The sequence below is a fragment of the Dreissena polymorpha genome, chromosome 4 (assembly GCF_020536995.1).
Source record: "Dreissena polymorpha isolate Duluth1 chromosome 4, UMN_Dpol_1.0, whole genome shotgun sequence".
NCBI lineage: Eukaryota > Metazoa > Mollusca > Bivalvia > Myida > Dreissenidae > Dreissena > Dreissena polymorpha.
Window position 1 is genome coordinate 94,488,954 of NC_068358.1, and position 21,209 is coordinate 94,510,162.

General features: G+C 34.2%; 1 long non-coding RNA gene across 1 annotated transcript; it reads left to right on the top strand.

The window, feature by feature from the left end:
* Positions 1–5,337: 5,337 nt before the first annotated feature.
* LOC127877373 (uncharacterized) lies at positions 5,338–19,985 on the top strand. Its single transcript, XR_008048395.1, has 3 exons — positions 5,338–5,412; positions 17,125–17,184; positions 19,300–19,985. It is a non-coding gene; the product is annotated as an uncharacterized LOC127877373 (long non-coding RNA).
* Positions 19,986–21,209: the final 1,224 nt, after the last annotated feature.

Consider the following 21,209-nt stretch of genomic DNA (forward strand, 5'->3'; position numbering starts at 1 on the left):
CCTTAAGTGGGTGCATTCTTAAGATAACCCTAAAGATATACTGTGGCGTACCATTTGGGTTGAAAGTCAAGAAGACCTACAAGGTAAAAAGAGAAACGTGCATCGATGGACAATAATTGTACGTCGACATACACATATAAAATACACTTCGAAGTATATATTTGTACGTCAAAGTACTATTTGTACTTCGACATACATGTTTGTACTTCGATGTACACATTTTCTGAACAGCCAATCAAAAAACTTGTCTCTTGAGCCGCTTTTCATTCAGATTAATTCATAATAAATGTTTAAAATCTCTTTTTTAATTGAGGACAAAATGAATAAAAATATCCGAATGACAAAAAAAAACACACATAGAAGTTTCAAGTATTGTATGCATTGAAATAGATTATATACAAATTTAAAGAAGATTCAATTGTTACCTTTTAAAAATTAAAATTATTCAGCATATTGTGAGTATTTATTGATCATGCGGGGCGGAGTATCACGACCGTCCAGCGCATTACTGTGTAGGAAATTCCCAACGGTAACCAAACAGTTACCAAAAATTAACGTGATAAATAATGTATAATAACCTCCCCGTTGGTCGTATTTTGTGATAACCATAACTTGCATAAGTCAGAGGTTAATTCCGCCACGCAAGGTCAATAAATACGCACAATAACTATGAGTTAGCGGTCGATAGTCGCATAATTTGGTATAAATTATTATAAAAACAATGTTTAATAAATACGCACAATATCTATGAGTAAGCGGTCGATAGTCGCATAATTTGGTATAAATAATAATAATAATAATGTTCAAAGTCAAATATCTCTAAAAGCAACATATGTAAGGTGTCTTCTGATTGGCTAACACACAAGGGTCGGTGAAAATTGTACGTCGAAGTACATTTCTCGTTCTACCTAGTAGGTCTTGTAGACTTTTGACGTCATGGTACGTCATATAGACACTAAGTACTGGTCCTACCCAGGAAACAGTTTGATTCATCAAATGTCTCAATTCAACTTGACAGCTTGCTAAAGCATTTAGCACACAGTACACTGATTTAACATAATCAAAATCATTTGATGTGTCAAATCAATTTTGATTAACAAATTTGACAGGATTTTTTTTAATCCAATAAGTTAGACTGTCAAATAACACACACTACGTATTGAAAGCCATGCCTGGAGCTTTTGTCTGTATACCACTGACTTCATCAGAAGACTGATTTCTACTGTTGGGAAGCGTTAACAAAGCTAATTGTCTTCTTATTTATTATCAATGAATAATTATGTGTAACAGCATCACAACATACTTGTTTCGCAATTTAAATATTTAATAAATACAGGTATCTTGCAGGTTTCTAATTTTCATTTGCAAACTATTGTTGAATAGTTTAAATTTTGTCGCCACTAAAAACTAGCCATTTTGTAGCAATTCTTAAATAACAGTCTAAACTGCATACACTTAGCTCTATAGTTAAAATTTGAATGCAAATATTAGAATGCATCATGTTATATCATCCATATTTTTTTATTTATACATTCAAATAACACAGTACATATATAAAAAGGTATGTGGTATTGTGTGGAGATACAAAACACTTCACATAATTTATTTGCACATAAAATAATAGTTACAAAATAAGTAATACTAAAACACTGTCATCAACCTACAGTACAATAATATTTACGTATATGAAATTACAAAGTGGTGTTATTTTATTACCTTTTACAAAATTAACAATGCTGGTTTTGTACTAGCCATAAAACATTTATCATGGATTAACAAGAAACAACCAATTTATTAATTACACAATAGAAAGGAAATCATGCTAATTGCATTACGCATTTACTAAACAAGCTATTTGTTACTGTTTAGAACTACACTATCTTACTAAAAATGATCACAACAGGTACTTGGTGCTTTTACCTACTTGTGGTAAGTTTTGTATTACTAGTTTGACATTTATTGGCCGACACTTGTCGATATACAGACTAAATTTGCATGGGGACTTTCATATTTTTTTCAACATAATTGCCTTCAAATTGTTAATTTAACAACCCTTTGACATTGTTTGCACATCTGATCTTATTATACCACATCTGATTTTTGTTTATAGATAGACAGATATAGACTTTTCAAAGTTCTATAAAAGTGCACACATGTTCCATCCAAGTAAACCAACAGAACCAATAAAGATCACCACAGATAATAACTATGTGTATAGCTTGGAAATTTTGATAGTTCAGGAATCCCTCCTTTGTTGATTTCTGTAAACCAAAACTGTCCGTTTTTCTGGATAGAATGGCTTGTGTGATGCCCAGCTCTTGCCTTGGCAGAACAGCTTCTAAAAACGGAAAACCAACAAATATCTTAACATTTGATCAATAATGCAGACAATTTATAAATGTTTTTAGTTGATTTCGAATTCTGATTGATAACAACGACAACATACTAGAATATTGCTCATGATAACACGTAAAACTTCTTTCTGAGAGCGAATGGAAAATGCGTCACGAATTCTGACAAATAAACAGTAGGGTGTCGTTATTGAAACACCGCGAGAATACTGGAAGAATAGAGATGCCAACTAAAATGCTTAAAACAAATATTTTTTTTAACAAGCGTTTGTGATTTGTCAGGATAATAATAACAATAAGGTATTGAAAAGATCAAAGCAAATAAATTCGACAGTAATCTGAGATTCGGCAATATATTTAAGACGGGTTATGTTCACGAAAATTGTGTTTGGTAAAGACTGTCACTATATGTAGTGAACCAGTCTCGGCTTATACCCACTGAAGATGAGTATTCAGGGGAGATAATTGAGTAATGACTTAATTCTGGAACGGTTGCGAAGAAAAACAAATAATGCGAGAATATTTAGTGCGATTCGCTACACAATTATGATGTCATTGATATAATTTTTCCTGTGGTATGTATTAACATGTGATTTAGCATATGTCAAAGTGTTTTTGATTTGTTCAAGGTCATAAATAGCATAGCGAAAATATATGTCGCGTGGCAATTTTTTTTGAGACCCATCCCTATGTGGTATTCTTATGTAATTTTATGACTGAATTTCCATATGTATGAACGGTCAACGCCCGATTCGCGGGCTTTTGCACGTATAATTATGCATATAGCCGTGATACCATTGGCGTTTGGGGTGAGGGGTTACTATTAAAAGGTGCCTGTACCACGTGACTTTTTCGGCTATGTGTGGGACAATCGGATGTCAACAAAACGTCGCTTCAGGTAACGTTTTTGATGATTTCTTCATTTAATCAAAACCATTTACAAAAAAACAAAGACGAGTGCCCGGTCATTGTCAAAATGCAATACTTTGTTAAGTTTGCGCACAAATAATTAAGTATGTTTTCCAAAAAGTGCAACCGCGTGTTTGAAAACACACGAAGTGAAATGCTATGTGTGGTTTATGTTTTATTCGATCAACAAAAACGTTGATAATAATGTTGTCGAAGGTTTTAAGAATCTGGCGGACATTGTAATTCTTCATAGAGAAGCTACATACATTGTATGTTTGCTAAAATACATCTGATTCGGAGTGTGTGTATGAAAATGTAATAATGCTATGTGTGGGACACATTTTTTTTAAATGCTATGTGTGGTATACAAACTAAACTAGAGAATCGAAAGATTGACATTAACATCAATAATATTTTAAGTCTGTCTAAATAACAGAAGTTGGTCAATAAAACATTGTTGGTAGTGTTTTGCGCGACTTAAATATGATACCCGGTAATCACGACGTTCATGTTACTCAAAATTATCATGATTGTCGATAATTAATATTCATAATTTGTTTACTTGTAGAATGCCAGTTGTTTGCGAACAGTGTGGTAGAGATGTCAAAACACAGTCGGGGATCTCCAAACACAAAGCCACCCACGCACGGACAGGAAAATATTTCTGTTGCGGAAAACCTTTTCTTGTTTGTTTCTATAAAATTGATTGTTACAAAATGTTGAATTTTCAGTGAATTGTTATTGCCAACTAATGCACTGGTTTAACACACACAATCGTAAGGATTGTTTGTGCAAGATGTCATGTGAGTATTATTGTAACAAAACTACAAAACGTGTTATTGAAAGTGATATTATGAGCATCTAACAGTTGATAGATGTCTATTGCAACGGTTTTTTTATTTTTGGTGTTTTCACTTCATATACACTTATATTTGTTAATGCAGCATCAACATACTAAACAATATCCCGGAAAGAAAAAATAATGCAATCGAATATCATCAGTACTTTCGTTTTGACAACTGACGACATACATTATTTGATTTACGATGTGAATCTTAATAAGTGATATTATGGGCATTTTTTACTGTTGAATTGAGCTGAAATGAAATAAGAGTTAGTTAAAATGTGGTTCCTGACCTATTATTTGCAACTAATCTTGCTATCAGTTGTTCATAAACATATTGTCACGAGCCGAGCGATTCTTCTTTTTCTTTTCCTTATTTCAATGTGATAGCGGGCCTACTCTTGGTGTCAAACCAACTTTTCTTTCAATAAGTTGTATTTAAACATTTTAAATAAATGGACTCTGTTAAAATTAACTGAAGATAATAGCCTGAGTCATTTTAATGACTCTCAAATAATAAGTATAATAAACAACCAAATAAAGTTCAACAAATTTTTATTCCAACTAACTTGCATCAATAGTACATCAATGCATTCAACAATTTATCATAAATAATACAATCCTCAAACTCACATTTACAATGCTTTATCAGTCTTAAAACTGTACGATAAAATATCCCTTTACCTTAGTCTTAAATCTTATTCAAAACTCTATTATATGCAAAAATATGTAAAATGTTTCTAACTTACTTTAAATGAAAATGCCTGAAATAATATTTATGTGAGAAAAATTTATTAATGAGAATATGCCTTTAATTCCAAAAAAAATCAGAGTCCTTGACTGTGAAATTAACAGGGTTTATATACTAAGGCTCCGAGCAGGTCCGAGCCTTGCGCGGTCATAACATTAATCCGAGCAATAACTCAACCGCGCACCATCCGCGCGTCTTCCGAGCGTAACCGATCACCTCAAAATAAACAGAGTTACCGCCTGAAGTTTAAACAATAAAAACTTTATTAAATTGACTGGAAATGTTTCTTTAAGTATAATAATAAGGTTTAGAACATATAAATACACATGACTGTAATTATTTGATAAAAATCAAACCTCCGCATGATGAAGAATTGTACTGCGAAAATGCAAGATAAAACCGTCTGCTGACAAGTTTGACAGAGGTCGTCAATGTACACTACCCATAATTCAACAAAAAGGTCAAAAGTCACTTCCTTTAAATATGGCGTCTATCCAAACATGTGATCGTAGTGACCAACAAAAATGGATTTTACACGGATGTGAACCATACAAACGGTAAATTAAGCATAGTAGATATTGATAATAAGATGTTTAGTTTTGAATGCAATAAGAAATTACACTTGACATAGAGTTAAAATGTAAAACATGGTCATAAAAACAAACATGTACTCGTGACCTATGTCAACATGGGGTCATGACATTATAATTTATATTCGATATTTTACATGACCCACCCAGTCCTCTAAGCCGAAATGATCCGTAAACAAAATAGTGTCTTTGTGTCGTATGAACGAATCTGCAATAAAACTAAATTTAGGTTCACATCGTACATGCATGATCAGTTGTCAAACGAAAGTACGGTTGATATTCAAATGCATTATTTTTCTCTTTAAGGGATATTGTTTTAGTATGTTGATGCTGCATTAACAAATATAAGTGTATATGAAGTGTTTTTATTAACAACTGGTAGCAAGATGAGTTGCATAATTGGTCAGTTACCACATGTCAACTTACTCTTTTGACCTGTTAATTATTTTCAGCTCGATTCAACAGTGAAAAATGCCCATAATATCACTTTAACTTCTGGTTGTGTTTTTTAGCAGGAATGTACACGTAAGCATTTTTATACCGTAACGCGTAACGATAGTTATTAAATGCGCATGCGTGAGATGAAGATGGCCGCACATTTGTGAGCTCTACAAAAATTTGAATATTTTTGCGTATTTTTACGGTATAATTACAAGTTCAAAATAAATTGTCTTAGTCTGTGTGTGGATTGCGAAATCTGCTAACGAAGGATATCTCTCGAATTCTCCAAAAAAGGATAATTGATTGACAAAGTTGTGATTTTCTCGTGTCTCCTTTGTGTCTTTGTGATTTTTTTTGTCTCGTTATGGGTCAATGTTACTAGTAAACTATACGTGTTCGTGGATTTTGGTAACCGTTATTGATCAGTCAATATCTTTACCTGTCTACCTGTGTATACCTGTTCAAAACAACAATAACTTTTATCGGAGTATATTAACTGCGTCGTTGTGATATTTTCGACAATGTCAGCCAACAAACAGAGTGCAAATAATAAACCTAATAACAAAAAGAGGACCAAGGACGAAGCGTCTCCCGGCTCTATAAGTGATCAACCCGACAAATGCAGCCGCGCTTCCAATCAGTCACCAACGCAGCTATCAAGTGTCCCGGAAGTGCCATCTACACCGGTGTATCAAGCAGCAGGCCCTTACTTTCCACCGCATCTACAATACGTTGTTCAACACCATCAGCAAGGTATCGTACCGGGTTACGGAGTTGCCTCTCCTATTCCACTAAGCACTTCCACTTCCGGTTCACCGGTGGCCTCACATCCCACAGCCGCCAATGACAGTAATTTTCTGACTATTTTACATAAACTTGAATCTATTGAATGTAAATTGGTGAAGCTTGACCAAATTGAAAGTGATGTCGGCAAAATTTCCAAAAACGTAACTCGTGTTGAAGCCAGAATGTGCATTATGGAAACGAACTTCTCTAAACTCGAAACCAACTTTAATGATATTGAAACAAGTCGGCAGTTTGATAGTCAGGAATGTCATGATTTAAAAGTAAAACTGTCTGAATTCAAGGGAAAGCTTTCAACCGAACTTGCCCAGATGGCCACTCTTGAAACAGAAATACTAAACTTGAAATCAAATAACGTGTCACTCTCTAACGATCTTTTAGATCTCAAATCACGATCAATGCGGGACAATTTATTGTTCTTTAATTCTATTACGTCATACTACTTCAGAGACCACATGGGGACAATTTATTGTTCTTTAATTTTGAAGAAGAAGCATCATTTGAAAGCCGAAAAACTGAAAAATGTGTCGATAAACTCTTAAGTTTTTGTGAAAATGAGCTTTCAATGAATAATGCCCGCAGTGAAATCAAAATCGACAGAGCGCATCGTATCGGCAATTATGATCGTGGTTCTTGCCGACCCATTGTTGCAAAATTCAACTACTTTCAAGACAAAATGAAAATTAAACAGCAAATGTTGGACAATCCTCGTGCCTCAAATAAACGCGTCAGTGACCAGTTTCCACGGGCGATCCAGGAGCGACGCAAAATTCTAATTCCATACCTTGTAAAGGCTCGATCAGATGGAAAACGTGCATCTTTGGTGCACGATAAACTCCACATTGATAACGCAACATTTACAGTAGATAATCTCCCCCCAAGCCCTGCACCCGAACTGCCGCCACGACGCTCCGATACCCAGCATCAAAATGCAAGCAGGCAAACCAATAACAGTGCGCCGCGCCGACCACAAGTCCCGAGCTAGGATCAGCAACGGAAGCCGCTTAAATTTCTTGTTTGGAATGTTCAAGGTTTATGCTCAAAATTGTGTGACCATGACTTTTCATGCTATATAAATGACTTTGACTTTGTTCTTCTAGGTGAAACATGGCATTCTTCTAGTGGACATATAACATTGGAAGGTTTTGATCATTTCGAATGTGCTAGGCCCAAATTTAACAAAAAAGCTAAACGTAATAGTGGTGGTCTTGTTGTTTACTATAAAAATATTTATTCAGCTAACGTCGAGGTGATAGAACATAATACATGTGTTTTTTTTATGTATAAAACTGCTTAAAAACAAATTTGCCTGTGATAATGATATATATATTTGTTACACTGCTACATCCCACAAGAAGACTCTTTAGTTTATAACTTTAACAATTTGCCTTTTTTTAAATTTGACTTTTTAAGTTTTATTTCTGAACGCTTATCCTATTATAAAACGCTTGGCGATGTTGTCCTCATGGGCGATTTAAACTCGCGCGTGGGCGAAAAGAGTGACTTATCAGAAAATACTAATTTGAACCGTTATGTCAACATGCCCGCCGATGATTTTGATTATAACGATCTACCAATTCGCAAATCACATGATGTTATTACAAACCGGTTTGGTAATAGGTTGCTAACTCTATGCAAAGAATGCAGTGTCTGTATTCTTAACGGGCGCCTTGAGCCAGGATTATTCACTTGTTATAATTTAAGCAGAAATACTGTAGGAGCGAGTGTTGTTGACTATGTTATTTCTATGATTTTTATGAAAAATTTGTTAACATGAAGATTCATGAACTAAGTGAATTTTCGGATCACTGTGCAATTGAATTTTCAATAAAGTTATTTAATAACGATGCATCTTTAAACAATACATATGATCGTATCAATTGGAACACAGCGAGTAGTAGTCAAGATACCTTATTAAATCTATTACAAAATGAATCTGACAATTTTGACCTACTTACACAGTCGTTGATTAACGGTTCTCTCGATTTGGATTCGTGTATTAATAACCTGTCGTCTATAATTTATCGGATATCATTATGTGTCCACGGTAAACGACGCTGTAGTATGAATAAAGATAAATACGTGATTAATTCGGATAGGCCGCATTGGTTTAACGCTGATTGTAAACAAGCTAAAGATATATTTTATAGATCGAAACAATTATTTTATAACCAGCCAAATGATACAACGCGTTTAACTTTTTTAGAAGCTAGGCGGTCATACTGTGTTTGTAAGAGAAAAGCTAAATATAATTACAATAACACAGAGCAACATCGTCTTAAAGATATGAGTAGTTCCGATTCACGAAAATTTTGGAAATATATAAAGAAATTCAAAGGCGGTAATAAAAATCAAGCCAATATAATGTAAATGATTTTTTAAATCACTTTAAACAAATGTCTGCAACGCCAAGCGAAAATTGTTTTAGTATTTGCAATTATTCAGATTCAGCTGACGGCATAAATATTGACTCGCTCGATGATGCATTTACGACCGATGAAATTATTAAAACGATATCTTCGATGTCCCGAAATAAAAGCGCTGATTTGGACGGTAACGTTGCGGACTTTTTCATTGATTGTAAAGAATTTATCGCCCCATTCCTAGCTAAAATATTCAATTACTTATTTGATAACTGCGTGTATCCTGAGTCCTGGACTAAAGGCTCAATTGTCCCATTGTTCAAAAAGGGTGATAAATCTAATCCGGCAAATTATAGAGGGATAACTTTAGTAAATATTCTGGCTAAAATATTTTCTTTAACGTTGCGCAACCGTCTAAATAATTGGTGCGAGAACGAATCAATTTTAAATGAATGTCAATTTGGTTTTAGAAATAATCGTAGTACGTCTGACTGTATTTTTATTCTACATAGTATTATTCAGAAGGTTTTAGCAAATAATTTAAAACTATATTGTGCCTATGTAGACTATGAAAAGGCATTTGATACTGTCATTCATGATGCCCTATGGATTAAACTTGTGAACTCAGGTATCAGCTGTAAAATGCTTAATATGTTGAAATCCATATATGCAAATGTGAAATCGTGTATAAAGTGTCCAAGCTTAATGTCATACTCAGAATTCTTTGATGTATCATTAGGAGTCAAGCAAGGTGAGCCTTTGTCACCTCTTTTGTTTATTAATGATATTGGTGAGCATTTGAGTTCTACAAACCTATGTACAAATGATGTTGATATGTTATCTATTTTAATGTTAATGTTTGCCGATGACATTGCAATTTTTTCAACTGATCCCCATAGTCTACAACACCAATTAAATTGTATAAATGAATATTCTAAGAAATGGGGTCTCAAGGTAAATGTAGGGAAAACTAAGGTATGCATTTTTCAAAAGTATAAATATAGAAATATTCACACATGGGAACTCAACGGCGACAACATTGAAATAGTAGATGTTTTTACGTACTTACGTGTTAAATTTTTCTATAACGGCTCACTTAAACGTGCAGTTGAATCACTGAATGAGCAGGCTCTCAAAGCATATAATCACCTTATTTCAATATTCAGTAGAATCAAATTAGATATTAAAACTAAGTTGTTACTGTTTGACTCAATGGTAGCACCAATAATCACGTATGGCTGCGAAGTCTGGGGAATTTACGATATGCCTGAGGTTGATAAACTGCATTTAAAATTCTGTAAACAACTACTTGGGGTTCGTCAACAAACATCTAATGCTGCTGTACTAGGTGAACTTGGTCGCTTCCCATTGTCCGTCATTTGTAAAGAACGAGCTCTTAACTATTGGTGTAAAATCATGAGATCACAGAATACTTTGATAAATCTTTAATACATTAACCTCTGACGATGCATGCATGAATATTGATAGAAAACTGTGTTGGCCAAATGCTGTTAAAACTACACTTGATGATCGTGGTTATAGTAATGGTTTGAATGTCTACAGTCTCAAAGTAAGCTAAAATACCATATCATATTTAAAAAAGAATTTTGTTTTGAAACCTACTTGAATTGTATAGATAATGAAAAGCATAGAATTGCGTTGAGTAGATTCCGATTGTGTTCGCATCATTTAGAAATAGAAAGAGGAAGATTTAACAATATTAACGTTAACGATCGTAAGTGTAAAGTGTATACATCTGATATGATTGAATATGAATTTCATTTTCTATGTATTTGTCCAATTTATAGAGAGTTAATGTCAAAATACAACATAAGGCTGTCATTTAACACATTGAAATATTTCGAAACAATTATGTCAACAAAGTCTGTAAAACGTATCCGTAAAGTATCGAAATTTATATATTTTGCAATGTTAAAACGAAAAGAAATCATTGATTCGTCTGTTGCTTCCTAGTTGTCTAAATTCCTTCACATAATAAACATTGTGTTTTTTTGTGCTACATTTTCCTGTTTCTTTTGTGTGTTTTTGTGTGTGTGTGTTGTTGTTGTTTTTTTTTAAATATTATCTATCGAGATTATTTGTATGCTATGATTTAGCCAATCTTCATCTCACTGTGTATATGTATTTATCATATGATTTATTTTGCCAAAAGCATGTAATGCTGATTATGCGAATAAATAAACCATTAAATAAGCATAAAGAGATAATGCAGCAATTTTTAACCAAATAGACAATAGGATCAATAACATTTTTTTCTAGAAAATCATGTATTCGTATCTAAATCCTATCTTATATATCACGCATGACAATTATTATTTTTCAAGTTTTACAGTTTATTTCATTTCTAATTTTTTCTTTTCAGCGAGATTAAAGTATTTTTAGAAGCACCTTCAAGAGACGTACTGATATCTTGATCAATGAAAAGTTGTCATATATAATAAATGTTCAGAAGTTTAAAAGACCGTTTGTTTTATTAACAAATGGTGCAAGTATTGCAGTGAAAGAAAACAATCAAAGTAAGCATTATATACAAATTTGACATTTCAACAAATTGAACAACAATTAATGTTTTTACTTGGTGCAGTAGTAACAAGATCTTGCAGCCCCCTTTCATTACCGGGGCGAATGAGTATTTTCAGTAAAGATCTTAAACTGTTTTCAGTTATTCAGATTTCATTTCAATTTGAGTTAATGAAGAATTAATGCAATTCAATATGTTTGTTGGTATAAAAAAAGCCCGCAAGTAAAGACATTTCGGCGATGATCATTTGTTACGACTTAAATGGAGCATTTGTATAGCAAGATTTGCAAATTCATAAATTGACTGATTACAATTACTGTGTGAATACTGATGTACTTCTTTATGTATCTGGTGCTTTAATTTCTATTGTAACATGTGCATGCTAGTTATAAAGTAATGTTATTATTAATGAAGTGTTTATTTTGATATACTTAAGATATTCATATGGAGATGATATTGGAATAGACCACAAACAACCATCATTGGATTTATATTGTTATTTGTTATGAAACACCTGTTTTATTAACATACATAATCAGATTTTATATTCATCTAATCAATTTCAGTAACAACATGGATACAAAACCTATAAATATACACACATATCAATACATACACTTTGTTTTGATTATTCAAAAATACATTTTAATGGTATGTTTGCATAGTTAGTTGAAATAGCTTTCCATAAACATCACAGAATGAAGCTGGGTCCCTGTCTCTGTCACTGTGGTTTTGGTAATGAACTTGCCGCATAACAGCTTCTGTGTGGTTCGATGGTGTTCATGTAATTCTTACACAGCTTCGAACCTTAAAAGCGTTACAAATCCTTCGACTAATCCTTGTCAAGTCTGAAAAACAACAGAAGTAAAACCCATTTTAAAGCAAGCGCTTTTACTTTCTTTGTCATTCATTAAAAAAAGGACCGAATTCAATAATCAGGCAGAAATATCAATCATGATATTTATTTAAAGACAATAAGTTAAAAAAGAAAATATTATATTTCAACATAACATGATGTTTGTTAAAAAAGACAATTGATTGGATAAAAATTATACAGTGTGTTTTATTTAAGAATTATGTTCACTTAAAGTTAAACATAAATTGTTTAAACATTACACAATTACTGCAGTAGTCCATCATGTAACATTTGGTTAATTTGATATATTTTCAATACATACTGAAGTATATGTTCTAGATTCTTACAAAACTGTGTTCAGATTAAAGTCAGAACTGACGGGCAAATTCATGTATACCACACATAGCATTTAAAAAATGTGTCCCACACATAGCATTATTACATTTTTATACACACACTCCGAATCAGATGTATTTGCGCAAACATACAATGTATGTAGCTTCTCTATGAACCATTACAATGTCCGTACTATTTTTTAAACCTTCGACAATATAATAATCAACGTTCTTGTTGATTGAATAAAAAATATACCACACATAGCATTTCACTTCATGTGTTTTCAAAAACGCGGTTGCACTTTTTGGAAAAAATACTTAATTAATTTTGCGCAAACTTTACAAAGTTGTGTATTTTTACAAAGACCGGGCAATCGTCTTTGTTTTTTGTAAATGGTTTTGAATTAATGAAGAAATTATCAAAAACGTTACCTGAAGCGACGTTTTGTTGACATCCGATTGTCCCACACGTAGCCGAAAAAGTCACGTGGTACAGGCACCTTGTATTATTACCGAAGCATATGCACGGATGCCGTGTGGACATACATATGTAGGATGTTTTGGTCATCAATCTTGCAGTAATTAAAAGTACGCACTCGTCGTACGATCACCTCACGTCGACAAGTGCGCACGATTTATAACACAGACAGACGGACGGACGGACTGACAAACGGACGTACGGACAGACAGACAAATAAAATTGGTACCCAGCTATATAAACATAGCACATTTTTCAATTAAATAGCATGTCAAGAAAATGTAAATGTGTGCACATATTTTGAACATATGTATACAATCGTGATCAAAAGGTCAATGTGAATTATGTTTCGTTTAGAAACTCAATTTTTTAGAAATTGATACTGTTAAATCGTTTTTGCATATTTAATGTCGAAATGTATATGCCGATTTTACCCAAACTTAATTTTACTACCAACCATACACATACACATGAATAGCTATATGTATACACATTATTAGCAGACTCAGCTAACTTTTAATTACTAAGCATGTATAACTATTTCGCCCCGTAAAGAACGGATTAATTTTTCCATCAAACATTTTACTGGCGACATTAACCTATCGTATACGTATACGGAACGACAAATCAAAACTCCATGCTCTTATGCTGCAAAGGTGTACCTTCTAATGTTGAAAAAATATATGCCAGAATTCCGTGCGAGCATTAAATGTTTACGGCAAAAATCGCGCAGTAATCACAAGAAAGCCAGCTCGTCGACCACAGCACGCCGATATGTGTACAGATTTATAAGAAAATGAAAAGGAAGCATTTGAGTATAGTAAAACAATTTTTCAAAGATATTCGTACATAGCAAAATCAAACTCGCCACCACAGAACCAAATAAGCTATTCAATATGAGAAAAAGCGCACATAAAAACCTATGGTAGAAAACACATATATACACATTGAGAAAAGTATGCGCTTTATTGTGTTAAAATTAAAAAAAAGTAAAGCATGTACCGGGTATTATGAATACCCATCTGGGTCAGCTGGGGTGACACGTTACGCCCGTATCCCAACCAATTAAATTTGCCCCTTTTAAGAGAAATTATTATTTAGCCTTTTTATCAACCATAACATATACTTAATTTCAACATGTTTAACTATTAAGGTTGAAATAAAAAGGAATAGATACGTCAAATCAAACTTATTTTACTTTGCTAATACGTCTTAAATACAAGACGTATAACGTAATTGACGTTGTTTCCATAAAAGTGTAACCACTTTAAAGCGCTGTCGCTTTATTTCGCTGCAATTCTAGTTTAAAAAATGCCAACACTGAAGGAGATGAAAGATCTTATGATCAAATACGTAATGTTTTGTGTGACGGTTCCGCCGCGACGTAGACAAGGCACTGCCATTGTTATCCCAGTCAACGTTGCCGTGCCCCTTGCCGTGCCAGTTGCACTGCTTGCTGCTCCTGTTTTGGCCCCTGCTGCAGTCGAAATTGTGCGGCCTCTACTGTACTTTTACCCCGGGCCCGGGGGCGACTGCATTGATGTAAGTATACATATAGAAACCCCCTGTAGAATACTGAGACAGAGTTGTGGTAGTCATGGAGTCTCCTCCATTATCTGCTCATGAAAAATGTTGAAGATGACGAGAAATATCAGAAAACCACGACGGACGTCCGTTGGTGTCCTGAAGAAGACCCATGATGTCCGCTGAGACGTACGGTGCTGCTGACGTTTCCGCAGATTTCTTGAATGACTTGCGCCAGCCCTTTGTCAATGTTAAATCCAGAGGCGTATCCAGAAGTTTGTCAGGGGGGGGGGCTCAGCTTGGGAGGGTGCGGGAAGGGTGTCCACTTCTGTTGTCGATTTTTTTAAATAGTACCTTGAAATGATGCAATTTACTGCTATCTAATGAGCATTTTGAATGATAAAAGTGCATGTAAAACAAACAAGAACTTGAGTTCAGACATCAAGTGTGACAGACACACAGGGGTAAATCAAACGTCTCTCAAACCACTAAAGTGTTGGGAGACATAATCTTTATGGCCAGAATGTTTTTAACAGTTTTAGATGGGTGGACCTCCTATTTAACCTTGTTGGATATCCTACTAGGTCACCTTGGTTGCAATCATATTATGTATTCCTTGTTGAGAATTGTGGTTCAAAAACCGTCAAAAAAGGCAAAGTCATTCATAAACCTTTTTACAATTTATAAATAACAGTTTTAGCAACACTCTTTATTTTAAGTTCTATCAAATGTTATGTCGTTTTGTAACCAAAACAATACAAACAAATCTATGCACAGGTATGTAATTACAACTATTCAACTAATGTTTTGATATTTGTACTTTCTCAAAAATGATCATTTTGATAATTCATATATCTCTTAGTACTATCACTGGTTACAATATAAAACTCAGACATGATGTCAGGAAGATACATCCGCCTAGGATGCTTCCGAGCAAACACACGTACAACATTGCAAATGTTAATGTCCATGTCCCTATGAATAGATAAAGTAATCGAACATAATTAATGACTTCAAAGTTTTTAATAAATTTTCGTTTCATAAATTAAATAGATCAATTTGAACACAATCACATTTTTTCAAAGTACCTGATAGCAGCAACAGACTCATTTTCAGTTGGTTCATTAGTTTTTTGTTGTTTCTTGTTCCAAATGGATTTAAGTGTTACCTGTAGGCGTTTGATTTTGAAAATCATTTAGTTTCATACTCCGCCTCCGTAGCTCAGTGGATATGGCGCTTGCGTTGAAATCCAGATGTCCCGAGTACGATCTCGGGTCGGGGCACATACATGCCAGTCATGTTTCAGCAATTTTTTAATTGCTGACTGACAATTAAAGGCATTATGACGAGACGAGACGATTTTTCAGTCCTTTTTAATTTCATAACTATGAATGAACATCAAAGCAGTTAGCCCAATTTGTAAAAAACAACAACAAATTAATTGAAATTCATTTAGTGTGCTGTTGAATTTCACTGGCAATAAGTGTTACTCAAAAGGATTATCACTCTCAAGAGCTAATACCAATTAAATTCATCAAAGAAGATTACCGAAAAATTAATGATGATTGTCTATTGCATTCGTCTAATCTCTTTATTTGCTACAAATTGAAGTATTGATTGTCACAAGTCTCATGCGGCAGCCATTTGTAAACATTTACCTATAGCTAAAAGTATCGATGAATTTCATTTGTTGAATTATCTCCCTCAGCCAATCAATTAGCGCAATTTATCACTTACAGTCAATGAAGCGTGCAGTTTAGCTGGCGAAGGTTAGATCGTCTGTACACATGCCTGGGGGCTAAATCACACAAATCGACAGCTGTTTATGGCTTAATTAGAGGCATATGACAGGAAATACACAAGTGGATATGTTTGAAACTTTAAGGGGCTCATTTTTTTTAAATCGTATCAAGCCAGCCAGCTGGGGGGGGGGGGGGCTTTAGCCCCCTAGCCTACCACCTAAATACGCCTGTGGTTAAATCCTCTCATAACATGCCATAGGTCATAACGGTGTTGCAGAATTATGTGCGGAATACATTTCTATCATTTCGCATAATATGTCAAACATTTTGCCACTAACAAAGAGTATGAACAGTAGACCATTTATTTTTAATCCCCTTTTTTAGGATTATAATAGTTTACAAAATGCACTATAGACTCAAATTTCGAAAGATTTTTTTTCGGCACACATTCGTAGGAAAAATTGTTAGGGATACCTTAAGCGTCCTTGTATGTTTGTAACTTTTTCAAACTGATTTTTGTTATTCTTGTGTGGTTTTTAAGCCATTTGTATCTATTTTCAACTAAATGAACTACACTTGTGTCGCTATTTTCAGGCAGACATAGATTTCGAAATCGAAATGGAACCCAAGCGAAGAATTCCACGCATATTAAGAGTAAGAATTATCACATTATTCCCGGTAATTAACAATTGTTCATTAACTTCATTTAACAACTTTTCATATTTTATACGCCGGTAAATATAGGACGCAGTATGGGAACGCATGCGGCGGTTGGCGTGTGATGGGTGGGCGGGCGATTGTTCGGCGGGCGGGTGATTATTCGGCGGGCGGGTGATGGGCGGGTGGGCGATCGGATGATGGGCGGGTGGGCGGGCGGGGGATGGGCGTGCGGGCGGGTGATAGGTGGGCGGGCGGGTGATAGGTGGGCGGGCGGGTGATGGGCGGACGGGTGATGGGCGGGCGGGTGATGGACGGGTGGTTGAGTGATGGGCGGGCAAGTGATGGGCGGGCGGTCAATGGGCGAGCGGGCGATTGATCGGCGAGCGGGTGATGGCGGGTTGGGCGGGAAGCGTACTGAAAATTGAAGGCGACCACGAAAATGTTGTCCTCTCGATGATAAAATAATTCCGATCAACATGACACTTTGTAAAATGTTTGTACAAATAATAAATTGGCCTGATAAGATAACGATAGTCAGATTTCATAAATAACTATAAAAATATGACCTACGGATTAAAACAAAATATTGGCAAACAAAAACTACATCCGCTCTCTAACTTAAATAGTTTAAATAGTATCAGCTTTAATATGACTATACTGCTTTGAATACGTTCGATAACCAGCCAGATCGCCTGGTGCACGTCTGAAGTATGACGATTGAATTGTTACACTTGCCATATTAGTGCTGTCTGTTTTCTAATGAGTGGTTTCTGTTACTTTTGCCATATTAGTGCTGTCTGCTTTCTAATGAGTGGTTTTTGTTACACTTGCCATATTAGTGCTGTCTGCTTTCTAATGAGTGGTTTCTGTTACACTTGCCATATTAGTGCTGTCTGCTTTCTAATGAGTGGTTTCTGTTACACTTGCCATATTAGTGCTGTCTGCTTTCTAATGAGTGGTTTTTGTTACACTTGCCATATTAGTGCTGTCTGCTTTCTAATGAGTGGTTTCTGTCCAAAATTTTGTTAAACATCAATCTTGATTAAACTTTATATATAGAAACATTGCTTTCCATTTGTAAATTTATAAGTTTTTGCTCATCATAATTATTACTTATTATATATATAATCATGATTACAAATTATAATAAGTACACCATGCTTTGTGACCATAGCTTATACATGTATTTTGTTATTGTTTGCGAACGGACAAAGGATAAAAAAGGACAGGCATAGGTCACTCTTATTTCACCCTTATACATGGATCACAATACGTATAGCAAGTTTGACGAACGTATCCATTGTTTCAAATTATGTCATTTCCTGACTTTCTTCATCAACATGAGATTGTAAGAGGAAATAATTAGCATATAATATGCTCGTATGACTGGTAAATTATGCGAAAATTAATGTTAATGCGTTTGGTTTGGTTTAAACAGTCAAAATAATGCACACAATTTAAATGTTATAAATCAGGCATTGTCCTTTCAAACATGTTGTTATAAATTAAATTGATAGCGTTAAATTGATTTATAAGCTAAGTCTTTTAATTGTTTGGTGAAATTACCGATGCGCTGCATCTGTCGGAAATATGATCGTATGGCAGATATTTGACATTTGACGAATGAACAAATAATGTTTGCTTAATATGTATTCAGGCTTATGACTATAACATCGTGTATTTTAAAACCGATAATATTAGGTAGATCTACATAATATTTTGTATTGGAAAGTATTTACAGTATGTTAACTGATTCTGAACTTATTTGAATTGTTTAACCACAATATTAAAAAAATGCTTAGGTTAGTAAACAAAAATTGGCGATAAAAATACTGCGATGACATTTTACCCCAATTAACATGTTAAGGCGTTTTAGACATATCTGAATAGTTCACCTTATATCCGCACATATACTATTAATTAATTAATACCATCTAATAAAATGTTGATTGAACAATTAAAGATATACTAATAATGAACACAAGTGCAATTTCGGCTAACTGAAAGCAAGTGGAACCGCATATTGTCGTTTACACAAAAATTATCATAGTGTGACTTAAGTCATGGATGTAAATTTGTACGATATAATATATACCTTTGTAATTACAGCACCAGTCTGACGAACCTAGAGCTGCATACCCGGAATATCTCCGCTATGTCCGCCGCCTCACCACCTCGATGGAAGACAACGTCATCTCAGAGAGCGTATGCCGCTATTACGATGACAAGGGCGAGAGCTACGTGGTCGCATTGTTTGCCAATCATTGAATATACAATAAAATAAAATCTGCGTTTTCTTTTAAATGATTCAATTTTTGGGTTTAAGACAATTGTTCGTTATAAAAGACGGAACAATTTTACCTGCTCGAACATTATGATCGGATTCTGTGCTTTCAACAATGCCTTATTGTAAGCCATATAGTCCAGATAACCTATTGAAAGGTTGTATGGTAAACTGTATTATGGTCAGTTCTTTCTGTGATTTTTCCTTTTAATTTTAATTTCCAATTCCATATTCAGTAGCCATTCATCGGCAACCGTCGTTAAATCTGCAAAAAATCGGCTATGTTCGAAAACCTATTCAGCTATTGTTCTTGTTTGAATATGCCACCGTTCAACCATGTTCTACTGCAAATTAGTTTACATAAAATCTACGGAAATGTTTTAGGACTCAACCAGTGTTAAAATACGCTGCTTTAATGACTACTGCTAAGAAACACTGCTAGGAACAGAAACAAAAATACAAATGAAGTATCAAACATATCAAAAATCTGAAAAAGTTATACCTATTTACATGTATTTTGAAATATCCATGGTTATTTTCAATCCAATCAAATGTTAATTATAACATGTATTAAGATATCTGATTTACATGTACGCGTTGACAAGCTTTAAACATGTTTCTGTTTCCAAAGGCGTTAATTACGAACCCGACTTGATGTTAAATGATTGTTTAAATATAAATCAGCGGCTAAACTTAACGAAGTCATATAAAGCGTTGACACAATATTTTCACAGCAAGAGTTCACTTAATGTCGTTGAATTTCATCTTTGAACACTGGTATGATTGGTACTGTCGATAAATGCCTTAGTAAATTCACGCTTGAGTGCGGGAGTCGTAAACAAGCCATAAATGGCAACACCTGGAACTTCGACGTGAATATTACTTGCATAAAACGCCATTTATGTTATGTTTATTGTGGTGTTATTTTTAAGATTATTAGACTTTTAAGATTATAGGTGGCACAAATGTTTTTCAGAATAAAAATTGTTTCGGAGCATGTGTCAAGTTTAAAGTGCTACATAAAGCTGAGCTTTCGGACAGGCTATGGTTTTAGATAACATTGCATGATCGTTGAAAATAGATATCGACATAGTTTTCTCAATATTTTCCCACAGTTTCCGTACAAATGTTAGAGTGATTTTTTTTGTAATTCATGGCTTTTTAAGTATTTTTTTACGTGACACTGTGGCAACCTACGTCAGAATGGTAGACCCACTGTGATGGATTTGGTGTATTTGGGTTAGAAAAAATGTTTCGTTAAACAATATATCATATTAAGTGCACATCTCATTTTACGTCATAGATTCTCACGTACACGACGCTGCTGCTAATGACGTAATTGATGTTATTTGTATGAACACATGAATGTATGGACTACAACGAAACAAGAAATGAGGGTCGGCCGATATGTCAACGTCACTTATTATTGCATATATAAGTCAGAAAAAATCCGCAGAAGATAAAAGTTCAAGCTGTAGCACTCTACTTTCAGCACAATCAATACATCTGACATTATGATTTGTCAAAATACATATCCACGGTATGTACATCATGTCTATATATTAGAAGATTTTTCCGGGATGTATAGCTGGCTCACTATTGACCATAATTATAAAAATCGTAATTTATGCAATATTTAAAGCTGATTGCTTATTTTTCAAATCAAGGAAATGCAAAAATTATGTAATTGTTTAACAGAAACAAAACAAGAGTCGAATATTTATGTCGATTTTAA